General features: G+C 41.4%; 1 protein-coding gene across 2 annotated transcripts in view; it reads right to left on the bottom strand.

Annotated features, from left to right (window-relative positions):
- LOC131104027 (metabotropic glutamate receptor 7-like) overlaps window positions 1–15,350 on the bottom strand; it is a 130,731-nt gene that overhangs the window by 96,475 nt on the left and 18,906 nt on the right. The window contains exon 3 of one of the 2 annotated variants that reach the window (XM_058050721.2): window positions 1–122. The exons of the other annotated variant lie outside the window; for it this stretch is intronic. The gene's annotated coding sequence lies outside the window, so the exon portion shown is untranslated. The remainder of the gene's footprint in view (window positions 123–15,350) is intronic. 2 annotated transcript variants of the gene reach the window in all.

The raw sequence follows: 15,350 nt of genomic DNA, 5'->3' as shown, positions 1-15,350 counted from the left end.
CTCGGAAAGTGGGGCCTTTCCCTGGGGAGGTTCTGTGATTTAGACCGAGATCTTCTCTTTTCGCCGGAACAGAGTCGTGAGTGCACGGAACATGCGCCCACTCAGACGAATTCTATGTCCTCCTGTAATGAATTAGCAAGAAAACATAACCAGGTGGTGAAAGAACTGTATCCCATACATCCCATACGGAAGTGGAAAACAAACAGAACAGCAGCGGTTTGTCCGTATGCTACAGGAATAGCCACTGCAATTCAACACATCTGCCATAAGATAAACTATGGTTTCCTAAGGAAGGCCGGCGCTTTTGTGACCAGCATTCAGCAACATGTCTGCTCAATACAGCCTTCTTGAAGTCAATTACAGCGCTGACACGGCGTGCTCCTTTAAACAACAACAGGCGGAAGAACAATAAAAAGTCAACCTTCAGGACAGGAGGCAATAGGCTTTCCTTTTTAGGCTGACGCCGGCTACAATGGGGTCTGTCTGTCAAATTAATTAACCTGGAAACCCTTTTAATTCCCAGACTGGAATGAAAGGGCCGTCGAATCCACAGGAACGAAATAACTCCACAGCAGAAGGTAATTGAATGTCGACTTGATTTGTTCGAAAGCATGCACACCGCCAGCCTGCTTGAAGTCATGCATATTCTGCATGGTGTGGGGTGAGGTGTTAATGTTAGATCAATGCAGGGGCCATGTTGGATTCGCAACATGAAGGTCAGGGAGTTGGAGGACCCCGGCGTCTCATTTTGCACCATCTGCTCCGGAACAATAAAATAAATTAAGCTGAGTGTGTGAGATTTGGTGTGTGTGTGTGTGTGTGTGTGGTGGTGGTGGGGGGGAGGTAAAAAACAGAATAATTTCTGTGCACTGAGTAATGTGTACATGCGGCGTTGTTCATTCCAAAGACAAAGCAGGTCCGCTGCATGCTCAATTATGACCATAATCCACCTGTCATACCTGCTCCATTCTAATTATGTCTCTGTATAGTTGCTGCTGTGGACTCAATATCCATTGGCACACTTATGTGTAAAAGACAGAATAATAATGTTCAAGTGACCAGTGGAATACCGGATTGATACAAATGACTTTTCTCCACAGGGTGGCTGGGCTCCCTCTTAGAGATAAGGCAGATACTCTGAGTTTTTTTTTTTATCATTTTATAAACAATACAAGCAGTTGAAGTTTGCTAAATCCAAGGATCAAGAGTCTTGAACCAGTCATGATGTGCTATATATATCACTATATTGACACTTACTATGGTACCCATTATGGCATTGGATGCTCATATCACCCAGTACTTCTGTATGGGACAAAAATAAAATGAAAAAAAAAAACTTAAACTATATTAAGAAAGCAGGAAGTGAACAAATGTAAGAGTTAGTGATTGTAAAAGTACCAGATGGAGGGGTAGGATTTAATAAGCTTTGCTTCTTCCTACTCCTTTTGGACATGTGGAACTGGGAACTGATTATGGGATGCACTCAATTGTAATCTGATGCATGTTCAAATGAAATAAAACCATTACCATTACCATTACCATTACCATTATATCCATACAGTAACCATGTAAAACCAGGCACATTCATGACATTTAACACTTACAGTATTTTGCCATACATTTTTTTTTTACTATTTTTAGAATTCCCGGAACTACGATCTGGGAGTCTCCTTGTATCTGTTTTTATATCTTTAGAATGCACAGAAAAGAGAAAGACGTGTGTTCAAGTCTCACATAAGGATTGTGGATGATGGGTAAGTTTTTCCTTAAGACACAGCAAAACCGCAGAACACTCTCAATTTTTTTTCTCTCCCACAAATGTGACATCTTTCTGATTGGGAGCCCACTTGGTAATGATCAGCGGTATTATATGTGACAGATTAGGACAAAAGGGTCACACCTCTTGCAGAGGGCCTATTAGTGGCTTCGTTTTGATGGCCAAGCTTATGCTCCGCTGGCTTTACATGATAAATACATGCAGCTGTGTTAGTTACCAGGTGCCGCCACAAATTTGACAGTGATCACAAATGCCTCTCACCTTGTGTTGGTTCATTTACTGGCTTTTTGCCGCGTCTTCACGACACATTGCCATGGCTGAGGTGTTATCTATAGCCTGTGGGAATGACTCACAACAATGACTCTGTGGGTATGCATGTGTGTGTGTGACTAGATGATTGGACATGGTCTAACAAGCACATGGAAAATATTACTTTACTTTAGCAACATAGTTAACACAGTTAACACAGTTAACACAGTTTACACAGTTAACACAGTTAATACAGTTTACACAGTTAACACAGCGGCGTGAATATATCTCTCTTATAGGCCAAGAAACAATATTTGGTAACTTAAACTTGAGTGAAAATGGATGTCACTCACCAAGGGTGATGAAAATTGATTAAAATATTTCATCGTGATTATGCAGCCCATGTGTGATACAAATGTTGTAATTATAAGAAATATTATCATCATAAATAATAACAATAAATAATATTATAGAATGTACCCAAAGACAACTGGGATAGGCTCCAGCACCCCCGCAACCCTCGTGAGGAAAAAGCTGTAGAAAATGAATGAATAAATATTATAGAATGGGCTGCACGGTGGTCGAGTGGTTAGCGCGCAGGCCTCACAGCTAGGAGACCCGAGTTCAATTCCACTCTCGGCCATCTCTGTGTGGAGTTTGCATGTTCTCCCCGTGCATGCGTGGGTTTTCTCCGGGTACTCCGGTTTCCTCCCGCATTCCAAAAACATGCTAGGTTAATTGGCCACTCCAAATTGTCCATAGGTATGAATGTGAGTGTGAATGGTTGTTTGTCTATATGTGCCCTGGGATTGGCTGGCCGCCAGTCCAGGGTGTACCCCGCCTCTGAAGACGGCTGGGATAGGCTCCAGCACCCCCGCGACCCTTGTGAGGAGAAGCGGTAGAAAATGATTGAATGAATATTATAGAATGAATAAATAATTATTAATGAAATTTAGACATTTCAGGTATCAACTGATTACCAGTATGTGCCACCCCTAAGTGACTACTGGTCTCACATTGGACATCCCGATGAAAAATTTCTGTCTCCGCCACTGACTACATTTATAGGTCAGAAAAGTGGAAAAAGCATCAAAGGTCTTTTTTTGACTTCATTTTTCTATGACCGTTACTTCTTGTGTGGCAGTAATACTCCAGACTTTGGCCAACTCAGACAGAGACTGTGCAGAATGAGTTTGTAATTGGAGGTACAAAACTGAAGAAAGATTGCAGCCACACAAATAAACCTCTCCAAAAGTGGTGTCCTGTGGACCAAGCCACACCAAACTACTCAATTTACTGATACCAGGCTGTGCAAAAACATTGGCTATTTTTCAGCATGTGCAGAGCCGACAGCGAGTGAAGTTTTGGAATTACAGTGACTGTCACCATCTTGAAAAATGTCTTTCCGATGTCTTTTTTTTTGATCAAGCTACCGATGCCAAAGGTATTGTGCATAGTGCTTGACTCCGTATTTGCATAAGCCATACTGCTTTGCACCAGGCCGTACTGAAACTATGTCATGTTTTTCCAGTAAGTAAGTATTATATAGGGATGAGCGAGTACACCGCTATCTGTATCTGTATTTTTTTTTTTTTACTGAATAAGACATCATGTTAAAAGTTGAAATACTCCAAAAGTAACCGGCGGGTCGGATTCAAATGCTTGGTGGGCCGCATGTGGCCCCTGGGCCATAGTTTGCCCACCCCTGGCTTAAAGCTAAAGTCCGAAATTGATTTGGATTGACTTGAAAACAAAACACGGTCAGTGACTGATGCACGATCGTGCCCGCTGTCTTATAAAAAGGCACCGTCTAGTTATGAAAGAAGTTTAAGATTGCAAAGTGCATACTGCAACATATTGAGGGGGGGGGTCATATTTTATGTATGGCTCATGTCAGCCATACACGCTCTTGCGCTTGGCCAATCACAGAGCATGAAGAGTGAATACATAATGAGCATTTTCTTTAAACACGAATACGGATAATGATGAAATGTTCAATGTTCGACAAAAATACATTATTCGGAACGAATACTTTTATACTATTTTTTTCTTTGTTGTGGTACCGTATCCTTTTGTGTGTGCTTATTTCATAACTCCCTGAGACTTGCCAGACAACCTTCATTTATTTTCTCTTAATGAATATGCTTTCACTGTTTTACTTGCTGCAAGAATGTGAATAAAAAGATGTGTTTTAAACTGTTGATATGCAAACAACAATCCTTCTACTGTTCTTCGTGGAGGTCTTTCTAGTTTACATATGCAGATCTTGATGAGGACCTTTTTATTGAAGTTACGTGTCAAACTTTGAAAAAGTTATATTAAGGTGTACACACACAGACACAATAACAAATGCAAACATTTGGAATGAGGAATTAATGGGAATGGGAATGAATCTCTCAGACCCATTGGGAGGAACATAGTAATGTGTACGGTCATATCACCTCGTACTTCTGTAGGAGGTGCATTATTAAAAAAAATAATAATAAAAAAACCAAAAACCTTAAATTGTATTATGGAAAGCAGGAAGTGAACAAATGTAACAGTTAGTGATTGTAAAAGTACCAGATTGCGAGGTAGGATTTAATAAGCTTTGCTTCTTCCTACTCCTTTTGGACATGTGGAACTGGGAACTGATTATGGGATGCACTCAATTGGAATCTGATGCTTGCCAAACGCCAATAAACAACAGAAGAAGAAAAACACCAGGAAGAAGAACGCAGTCTGACAACTTTCCGTTTGAGCGGGTACAAGATACCTCAATCGGATTGGGGAAAGGAATATTGCACCCCTGGGAATCCCATTATATATTCATTGGGATTGGCACTTTTCTTTGGGAATGAGGTGTATACAAAGATTACATTCTTTCCAATTGAGCAAATAACCCGAATGCAATTGGAATATTTGGGTCCATGTAAACATGGCTACTGCTTCCACACGATAGCGCCTCCTTGGACCTAAAGCCGTATGAAATGATCAAAGACCCAAGTGAAATTGTGCTCCATTTTGACCAAGCCTGAGGACTGTGCAGTGTGACAGTAATCCCAAAGGTTTATCTGTCCAGGGAATGCAATGCTTCATGGTTCCCCTCTACTTCTCCTGTCTTTGCGCCTCCCTCTGGACACCTAATGACCCAGCGATCCCACCGGGCCCCTGTGGAAACCACGGGTCACTGAAGTCGCCTTTTCCCCAGGGAAACGCCAACACAGGCACAGTGGGATCTTTTTTGGGGCCATCCCAGCTGATCTCTTGAATTGAGAGAAGATGAGCAAATGTGAGCTGCTGCTTAATGGGCTCAATGGGCTTCACTTGTCACGGCTTGTTGTATATACAATGAGAACATGATGGTTGCCACAGTCAGGTCATTGAGCCCATCCCCAAGTGACATCTCATGCTGAGGGATGGCGGCTAGGAGTAACAGGGAAGCGACTGTGTTTACACAGTTTGGAAGGAGCAATGACTGTGTACTATAAGAGTTAATGGGGGCCTGACAGTGCTGAGTGAAAGTGAGTGGCGTCAACACGCAGCCCAGCACAATGCACAGTAGAATCAAACGTCTCATGGTCGTTGGCGGATTGATAAAGAAAGCCCAACTCATTTTCTGCACATCACATTTCGTTGCATGGTTTCAGACATTTTCTCATATTTCAAACACAGAGGTGGTAATGGCCGTTTTATATCCTGCCCACACCTTTCAGCTCGCTTAAGCTCCCCCATGTCATGAAGCCATTTTCTCCTCCTTTTGGAATTTCTCGCTTTTCGTTTTAAAGCTGAAGATGAAATCTTACAATCAAAGGCCATGGGAGAAAGACATCAGGACTGAAGGGTGTTTAAATCAGAGCCCCCACATCCTCAGAGGATGAAAGAAACAGGGAAATAAAATAGAACTGGAAATGGTAGCAATCCAATTTTTTTCTCAGGGAACTGGAACAAACCTCTCAGTTTGTATGAGGAATTATCTTCAACAATTTTATCAATATGGCAAACAATTATCCACTTTTTACGGAACTGCTAAAATACTGAAATATTTTTTGAATCCTTTTTCACCTCAACCCTATGAATAAGTCAGTTGAAACTGCAAAAAATGGCTTTTCACAAACTTAAATTTGTACTTAAATGGTACGTAATGGGCAGAAAAGGTGTATTGTAAATATTTATGTTCATTTTCAATGGTTTGATACTTTTATACTGGTTATTAATGGCCTTGTGAGAAATTCATTGTAATGAATAAGTCCTTCATAACAAGGTCATATCAGACATTTCATCCAAGAACTTTGATTAGTGCCCTCATTTATAAGGGATCAAACGTGATTTTCCTACTTTTCTGACCTATAAATGGAGTTAGAATGGAGTTAAAAGATGCCAAATTTCCAGTAATGAGGTTTGGAAGTTGGAAGTGAGCCCTGCAAGAAGTTTGGGATGGCTCAAAAGGAGTGCTAAAACCGCCACTTTGCGTCCGACAATGAGTGCTATCCCTGGTTCAGGCAAGGCTGCCACATGTCCGGCTTCTCTTTGAGTTCCACCGCACCAACGGCACCTCTGACAAACTGTGTCCGACAATGAGCGCTATCCCGCTCCTATATAAGCAGCCCGCTCTCGCCGGGAAAGGTGCATTAATTTGCATTCATTTCGGACACGCCGTGCATCTCATGTCAGGCTTCTGAGCTCCACCGCACCAACTGCGTCTATGAAAAAGTGTGTCCGACAATGAGTGCTATCCCTCGGGCAGATGAGGTTGCCACACATCGCCCACCAGCAGTGCTATGTTACCACTCTGAGTTCATACACGGTAAGTCGGGGGTCTCCAACCAGTAGATCATGACCTCCCAGTAGCTCCTAAACACTTTTCAATTAGCTCTCCAAAGACTTTATTCATTTATTATAAACTCCTATACCCACGATATTAGAAACTGGGGTTCGTTCGTAGTCAGGAAGCAATTTGGATGTGTGACCAATCACAAATCCAAGGAAATACAGCTGGAATAGGTGCAGATTCTGCAAGATCTAGAAAGTTTCCTGTGCAGGTTATTGTGTGTAGCACAACTCAATACAAAAAATGGTCAAAAAATGAACAGAATAAATTCCCTATAAATCATGCAAACCTTTTATGACCCTATTCTGAAAAGAATCGGAATCAAGAATCATAAGGAACTGGAATCGGAACAGGAATCGCTCAAATTGAAACTATGCCCAAATCGAGTTCTCGAGGGACACAAAGACAAAACGGCCAATCATGTCACACAACACGTCATTGATGAGGATGTGGAAGATGGCATAGGCGTTGGTAAGACCAAACGGCATGACGCAGTATTCAAAGTAACCCATAGGAGTATTAAACGGTATCTATTCTTCAGGAGGTGTGCTTTATATGAAGTTTGGTGAAGATGACAGCATTGTGAAGTTGGTACTTGTTGCAGACGGTGATCTTGTTAAGGGCACCAAAATCAATACAAGGTCCCAAGGAATCATCTTTCTTAGTCACAAAGAAAAACCCGGCCACCGAAGTAGAAGAAGAGGGGTGAATGTGACCGGCGGCGAGAAAAGAGGAAATATAATTCTCGAGAGTCTTCTGCTCTGGCCGAGAGTGAGACGAAGGGAGTGGTGTGCCCGGTAGACGTTCTATAGCGCAATTGTAAGGGCGTTGAGGAGAGAGGGACATGGCAGGATCCTTGCAAACCCGGTGAAGTAAGCGATACTCCTCTGGCACTCAGGACAGGTGGGGAGGGACCAGTACAGCAAGATTGATGACGGTGAGCTGGGTACGAAAAATGGGTCAGTTCAAAATGCAAGGATTTTAAACCCTATGCTTTGACAATGTCTGCGGAGTAGCATTGTCATTATTGTCAACCAATAATAATAAAGCATGCAGCTTTTAATAAATGTATGGTTATGCTTATGGTAATGGTTTTATTTCATTTGAACATGCATCAGATTACAATTGAGTGCATCCCATAATCAGTTCCTAGTTCTACATGTCCAAAAGGAGTAGGAAGAAGCAAAGCTTATTAAATCCTATCCCTCCATCTGGTACTTTTACAATCACTAACTCTTACATTTGTTCACTTCCTGCTTTCCTAATATATATATTTTTTTGTTTTGTTTTTTTGTCACGGTGATATGAGCATCCAATGCCATAATGGGTACCATAGTAAGTGTCAATATAGTGATATATATAGCACATCATGACTGGTTCAAGACTCTTCATCCTTGTATTTAGCAAACATCAACTGCTTGTATTATTAGCCCATATTTCCACACAATAAGTAACTAATTCAATGAACTAATTGAAGTAATTCAACTAATTTGCATTAGAATGTTGGCCCCAACCCTAAAGATCAATGCATCAAATCAATGCATCCTTCACAAAAGTGATGGAATTCACCACTAAGTGGCAAACAAGGACAAAAGAAGTGGAGTTTAGAGGTATCAGACCAGACTCTTTTTATGCTGGTGGACAAAGGTCCAACATAAGACCATCCTGAGAGCCTCTCAAGGTCATCACAATGAATAGATCATTGCATTCAATTTTGAAATATCATAACATAACATGAAATAACACGAAACAGCAGTTAGCAACAAATATTATGTATAATCTATATACAGTGACTGCATTATAATTGACAGACACAGAGGATTGTTATACAATAAGCATTGTCATCACTGGGGGGGGGAGCGGCAAGTTGCCAAGACAAGTGGACTTGGTCATTAAAAAAATCCTCAAAGGGACATCAAAAGAATGTCAGCACAAATTTCCAAACAGGCCTCACATTGATGGACTTTATGGATGTACGGTATGAACTAGAAAACTGTGGAATGCTGTGGGTCTTTTGTTTATGTTATGTAAAAGCAAAAGGAAATGTGTCCTTTACAGCTTATCCATGTGCATGTTTTATTGAATATTGATTAACTGATTGATAAGAATAGTTTTAATATAAATATATAGAATAGTTTGATTTACTGAGAGAACTGAGCTGCTCCAAGATGGGCGTGGCGGCACACCAAAGGAGGCGTCGACACTTTCAGCTTGGCTTGGTGAAATTTAGGAACAAAACAGCGGACCAAATGTGCTCTGAAAAATCGCCGCTTCCTACCCTGTCTATTCTTGGCGCAGGCAAAGCGCACCCTGCGCATCGGCTGACAATCGCACAGTGAACACACATCACCAAGAACTTCACATGCAGGTTTTCCGGAGTGTCAGACACATGTCAATGCAATAAACAATCACAGCAGCCACTATTTAATGGAATGGTCTGAAGCAGCTTGTACATTTTTGTCCAATCACATCTGAAGTCAGATCAAAGACATCACACATAACGGCAGATGAAAGTATGATGCCAACTAATGAGTTCATATTTTTCAGCCACTGCATGCGATATGAAGTATGTATTCTCATCGGCTGATCTCATTTCATGGAACTCATTCAAAGAGAAAAAAAAGCCTATTTGAATAAATGTCAGTCAGTTGGTGTCTTAAGGATTTACCTGTGATTGCCCATATTTCTCTGTTTGAATCTTTATCACGGCTGATTCTAGGCATGCACAGACACGTTTTCTGTGCGGGTTATTGTGGGTCGCTGCTCTAAAGGAGACCAGAACTCAATACAAAGGGTCGAAGGGCCAAAGGATTCCATATGCGCACTCACAGCACATGGATACTTCCCTGCACAATTCACCGTCTTATCCTTGATGTCTTTATGCTATTGGTATGCTATTATTACAGTAATAATGATGCCAAGCAATGACATTGTAGTTATTGCAACTGTATGGCTGGAATTCTGTTTACTATCACGGTTCATGTCTTCATTGTTACTATTGCCACTGGTGAGTTGGACTGTTCCATTTCAGTGATATCATCTCCATTGTGACCCTTAGCCATCTTTGACATTTAACTCATGCAGTCCTGTTTGTCACTCTTGTTGTCATGGGAATTGTTGTTACTGCTGTTTTTGTCTCTCTCTTTTGTCTCTCTTTCTTTTTTCAAAAAAACTTCAGACAACAACAAAAAAAAAGACAAATGGTGGCAGAATTAGCACAATAGGTCCCCTTTAAAACTTAACCTTGAGAAGGGACCACAGATGGAGGGAATCCCCCTTCCAGGATGACCAGGCTGCAGTGGATGTTGCGTGGGCATATGACACAACATATACAAATATACAAAGAAAATTCACATAACCTAATAGTCCAGTTCCTCCTATTTGGAAGTGAGCCTAAAAGAAGTTTGGGATGGCTCAAAACGCTCGGTTTCAGAAGGCGTGGTAAAACTGGAGATCTGTGATGTCACAGATGGGGGAATTCCTTATATGGCCATGTATTTGCTGAAGGCCAGATGCGCTCTCTGCCCTCACCAAAGCTCTGCTTCTCTGTTTATGTTGGGAAAAAATTACCATTCAATATAATTTTGTATAGTTTTCATTTCTAGCAAACCAGGTTGGGAAAAAGGGTAATATTATGGGAATAAGATCAACATATTATGGGAGTAATTCATAATATTATAAGACTGTGAATGTCTTTGATTTTAATGCAGACCATGTGGACAATGTGTACCATTTAATATTCTTTCTCTTAGATAAGCCTGAAGCAGAATCTGCCCTGACGTTGACTTGAAACATAGCAGCAGAAGCAGAAGCTATCACAGTCTGAGATTATGAGTCATAGAATTTCTGACAGCCTCGTTGAAGAATTTTAATTAGAGCAATGCCGAATGCCCACAGATATTACACCTTCTACGACCACCTAAGTAACAGTATTGATGAACACCCTGCAGATCTTTTCATATGATGTCAAAAATGATGTTGATATTGAATGTTAATTTCAATCAATGTTTCTTAATCAAAATGGAGCTGACAGCTCGGTGCTGCACAAATAGATTTTTCTGCTCCAGTAGCGTGGATCGATATTTTTCCTGCATTGTCTTGAGATCCGTGAATGAGGAAAACCAACACTTCACACATAATCACATCAAAATGAATTTTGCATGCAAAATGATATACCTACCATTTTTCTTCACTGGACGCCTATACAATAACTAGCAATCCATCATACTGCGGTTATGAAGCACAGCAGCACGCTCCAGCACGGGCAAGAATGAAAGGTATGCATTCCTTTTAAGTGGGGGCTTTACAATTGAACCTCAGGCACTCCAATCCATAAATTGCAACATCAATTATTAAGCCAAATCTGTTTTAATGTGCCAAAAGAACCCCCAGTGGGCAAGCTAATGCGACTAGCAGGAAACAATAAGAAGAGATAAAACGAGCCAGAGCCTTTTTACGTTGGAGCACGTGGAGAGTGCAGGAAAGCATCAAAGATAACACCGTGCTGACAGCCACTCAGGGTCATCAGGAGCCATATTAGCGTCAGTCATAGAAAATTCCATTCATTTCAGATTGGAAATATAACTCTATATTGAGTCATGAGGACATAATTAGAGGTTTGAGAGACATGGCAAGTGACTGGGGAGACACCGGCGCCAGGAAAGCACTGGATCCCATGTTCGCTTCTATGTGATTGGAAAATGTCGGCAAAAAAAATATTACTAACTCAAATACACACCAAACACAATCTCAGCATCGCGGCGTAGATACGAGTACATCAAGATCACAGACTGCGGCCAAGAAAATAGAAAGTCATTTCCCTCAGTGTCAGTCATCGCCATACAGCAGATGTGTTTCAGTGTATTATCAACTTGCTGTGTAAATAGGAACTTGCACTGAGCTGGAATAAGAATACTAAACATCCCCATAATATGATCTGTCATATCTGACTGTCTCTGCCATAGACTGAGGGAAGGAGGGAAATCCAGGTGAGGGCCGTCTTTCACCAATGGTCTGAATCAAAAGATGGCTATACAAACAGACGGAAATCATTTTTGAAAAGAACACGTTGAGTAAACGTACCAATGGAAAATACAAAATATGGAAAATACAAGGATGAAGAGTCTTGAACCAGTCATGATGTGCTATATATACACATCACTATATTGACACTTACTATGGTACCCATTATGGCATTGGATGCTCATATCACCGAGTACTTCGCTACGTGACAAAAATAAAATAATAAAAAAAAAACTATATTAGGAAAGTAGGACGTGAACAAATGTAACAGTTACTGATTGTAAAAGTACCAGATGAAGGGGTAGGATTTAATAAGCTTTGCTTCTTCCTACTCCTTTTGGACATGTGGAACTCATTCATTCATTCATGAATGCTGGAGCCTATCCCAGCTGTCTTTGTGTCGAATGTGGGAGGAAACCGGAGTACCCGGGAGAAAACCCACATTCCAAAAATATGCTAGGTTAATTAGCGACTCCAAATTGTCCATAGGTATGAATGTGAGTGTGAATGGTTGGTTGTTTATATGTGCCCTGTGGTTGGCTGGCCACCAGTCCAGGGTGTACCCCGCCTCTCGCCCGAAGACAGCTGGGATAGGCTCCAGCATGCACACGACCCTAGTGAGGATACGCAGCATAGAAAATGGATGGATGGATGGATCTTTTTGAGAAACTTGACAAAGTGGAAATACCAATCTTCATCAGTGGACGTCTCCCAAATATCGACTAGAGCCTGAACAAATGAACCCGGCTGCTTCAGCTGAACACATGGCTGTCCAAAGCCTGTGAGTGCAGAGGATTGCACTTCATTGAGAATTTCAACAAGAGGATCTGTTTAAAGGAAAAAGGCCCACACCTGAACATGAGTGAGATGAAGGACGGATAACCTCCTTCACGCTCTGAGGCATTACAATGGGCTTGGACCAGATGCTGTGCTGCCGCCCAGAAGAGAAGAACTCCTTCCTCGCTACCCAAGGACCCGGAACATGATTCAGCCACAGCAACCTCAGAAACCAGACCTTCAGTTTGAGATGCGGCAGCTCCTCCCTCACCATCATCACAGGTCTGGGATGCACCTGATGCATCTCCACCCTCCGGGGATACCACTCACTGTTCCTACTACTGTCTCCATCATCACCCATGTGATTTCCTGACCGTCTGGAAAGCTTGGGTTAAAATGGTTCCCATCACTCCTGACATGGCAAGATCAAGGATTCTGTCCTCAAAAAAGACACAGGCCCCTTCTCCCTCCTGAGCCAATTCCATCAACCAAGGCTCCCCCAGCTCGGCCTCCACCATCTGCGCCCGCAGCTGCTATTCCCAACAGCGTCAATGCTGTTGTCTAGTCTAGGACAGTAAGGGCCTCTTAGTTGCTAAACCTCACAACAAGAGGAGGCCCAGGGAGGGAGGATTCTCGCCTAAAACGCTGTCAAAACACATCGATAAGCTAAGAGGCAGACATTTACACTACCTGATGAAAGCAATCTAAGCCTTGCGAGAACACAGCACCCAGTTCAACTCAAGCTGAGTTTAAACGTTCATTATTCATTCATTATTCATAAATGTACTGCAAAAAAGGTCAGTAAGGATAATTCATAATGCCGCCTACGGAGAACATACTAACTCCTTATTTCTAAAATCACTAATACTTCAACTTGCTGATATAGTTCATCTTCAAACAGCTAAAATAATGCGTAAGGCTAAAAATAACCAATTAGATAAAAATGTCATCCAATACCATTACCATTCATTTTCTAGCGCTTATCCTCACGAGGGTCACAGGGGTGCTGGAGCCTATCCCAGCTGTCTCCGGGCATCCAATCAGGCTTTAGACCTTTAGTTCTGCTAGACCTGATCGCTTCCTTTGACATGTTTTTGACCATGTGATCTTATTACAGAGGTTAGAAAGCTATGTGGGAATCTCTGGCACTGCTCTAAAATGGTCCAAGTCCTATCTAGAGGACTGGAAGTACTTTGTTGGAATTGGTAACTGAGACTCAGACCAATTGGCTATGACCTGTGGGGTTCCCCAGGGGTCAATGCCGGGGCCGCTATTGTTCAATCTGTACATGGTCTCTTTAGGCCAGCTAATACGCGACTGCAATGTGTCCTACCACAACTATGCAGTTGACACTCAGATCTACTACGTGTCACTGATGGCAGGTGAACATGGTCCTGCAGATGTACTTTGTCACAGCATCGAACGGATCAGTGTGTGGATGCAAAACAACTTTCTCTGGTGAATGGTGCTCTATAAATAGACTTGCCTTGCGTTGCCATTTGCTAACCCTGTCGCTCTCGATGAGTGGAGCCGAGTATGAATGCACACACTCCAGTTTATAGTGAGCAGCAACAAGTACAATTTATACTATAATCAATTGTAATGAATTATTCAATAACCCCCATAAACACAAATACACCATAAAAAAGGGGGGGTTAGACTAATAATTTATAAATAAAATTTTGTCTGTAAACATGTCATACAATCTGCTATGTGCTTGTGGTCAGACCACATCAAATAACCAGATTGAATTAGCTATTTTTTTACTGAATAAGACACCGGCAAAATGCATTATGCATTCATAACAATGAATGAACGATTAACAATGAAACATTGACTATTAAAGAGCATGTGAACATCGTTTCTTTTTGATTAAATAGTTACTGACGCTAGAACATGAACATGTGTCGTGTCCCACAGGCCTGTGCTTTGTTTGGGATACGTGACGTGTGAGGCAAATATCCAACATGGTCGTAAACGTCCACGACCACACATGAACATGGGATATGAATGACCTGTTTGTTTGTCCAATGTCTCTCAGCTAACACATGCAGATGAGCGGGATTAATAGTTGTAAATTGCCAGTAGGTGCATTACTTATGTCTGTGATCGCTTTGTGATAAACAGGCAGTCTGTGCAAGACATTTGTCAGCCTTTAAACAACACTAATTAGTGAGTGATCATGAATCTGAATGAGAAAAAAATAATGGAGGCATTTAATTTGCATTTAGCTCATTACTAATGCAGAGATGGAGGGATGCCTGGCTCACTATTGCCATTAATTATCACCAATCACAATCAGGCAAGTCTTAGAAGTCTTGGAAATCAAATACACAAGGCACTTGAACAAAATGCATTCCAGAAAGAAAATAGAAGTATCACAGGAATTATAAATAATGTACATTTTCAACTTTTTAACTTAGGATACTGGTATGCTATGTACAATATCGATCAATTGTGCCCATCATCCAAAATCCTTATGTGAAACATTAAACCTAGGGATGTCCGATATTGGCTTTTTACCGATAACCAATACGCCGATATTGTCAAACTCACAATTTCCGATTCCGATATCAACCAATACAAAATGTGAAAGATCACATATATTTTTATTGAGCACTGTTTCTCAATTATTATTAATCATGCCCCCCCCCAAAAAAGAACAGACATCACACTGATTTGAAATAGTAGAGAAACTGATCATATTTATTCATT

The sequence above is a fragment of the Doryrhamphus excisus genome, linkage group LG15, assembly GCF_037039965.1.
Source record: "Doryrhamphus excisus strain RoL-2023G ecotype Guam linkage group LG15, RoL_Dexc_Guam_v1.1, whole genome shotgun sequence".
Taxonomy (NCBI): domain Eukaryota; kingdom Metazoa; phylum Chordata; class Actinopteri; order Syngnathiformes; family Syngnathidae; genus Doryrhamphus; species Doryrhamphus excisus.
This window is presented reverse-complemented; position numbering and strand designations above follow the sequence as displayed.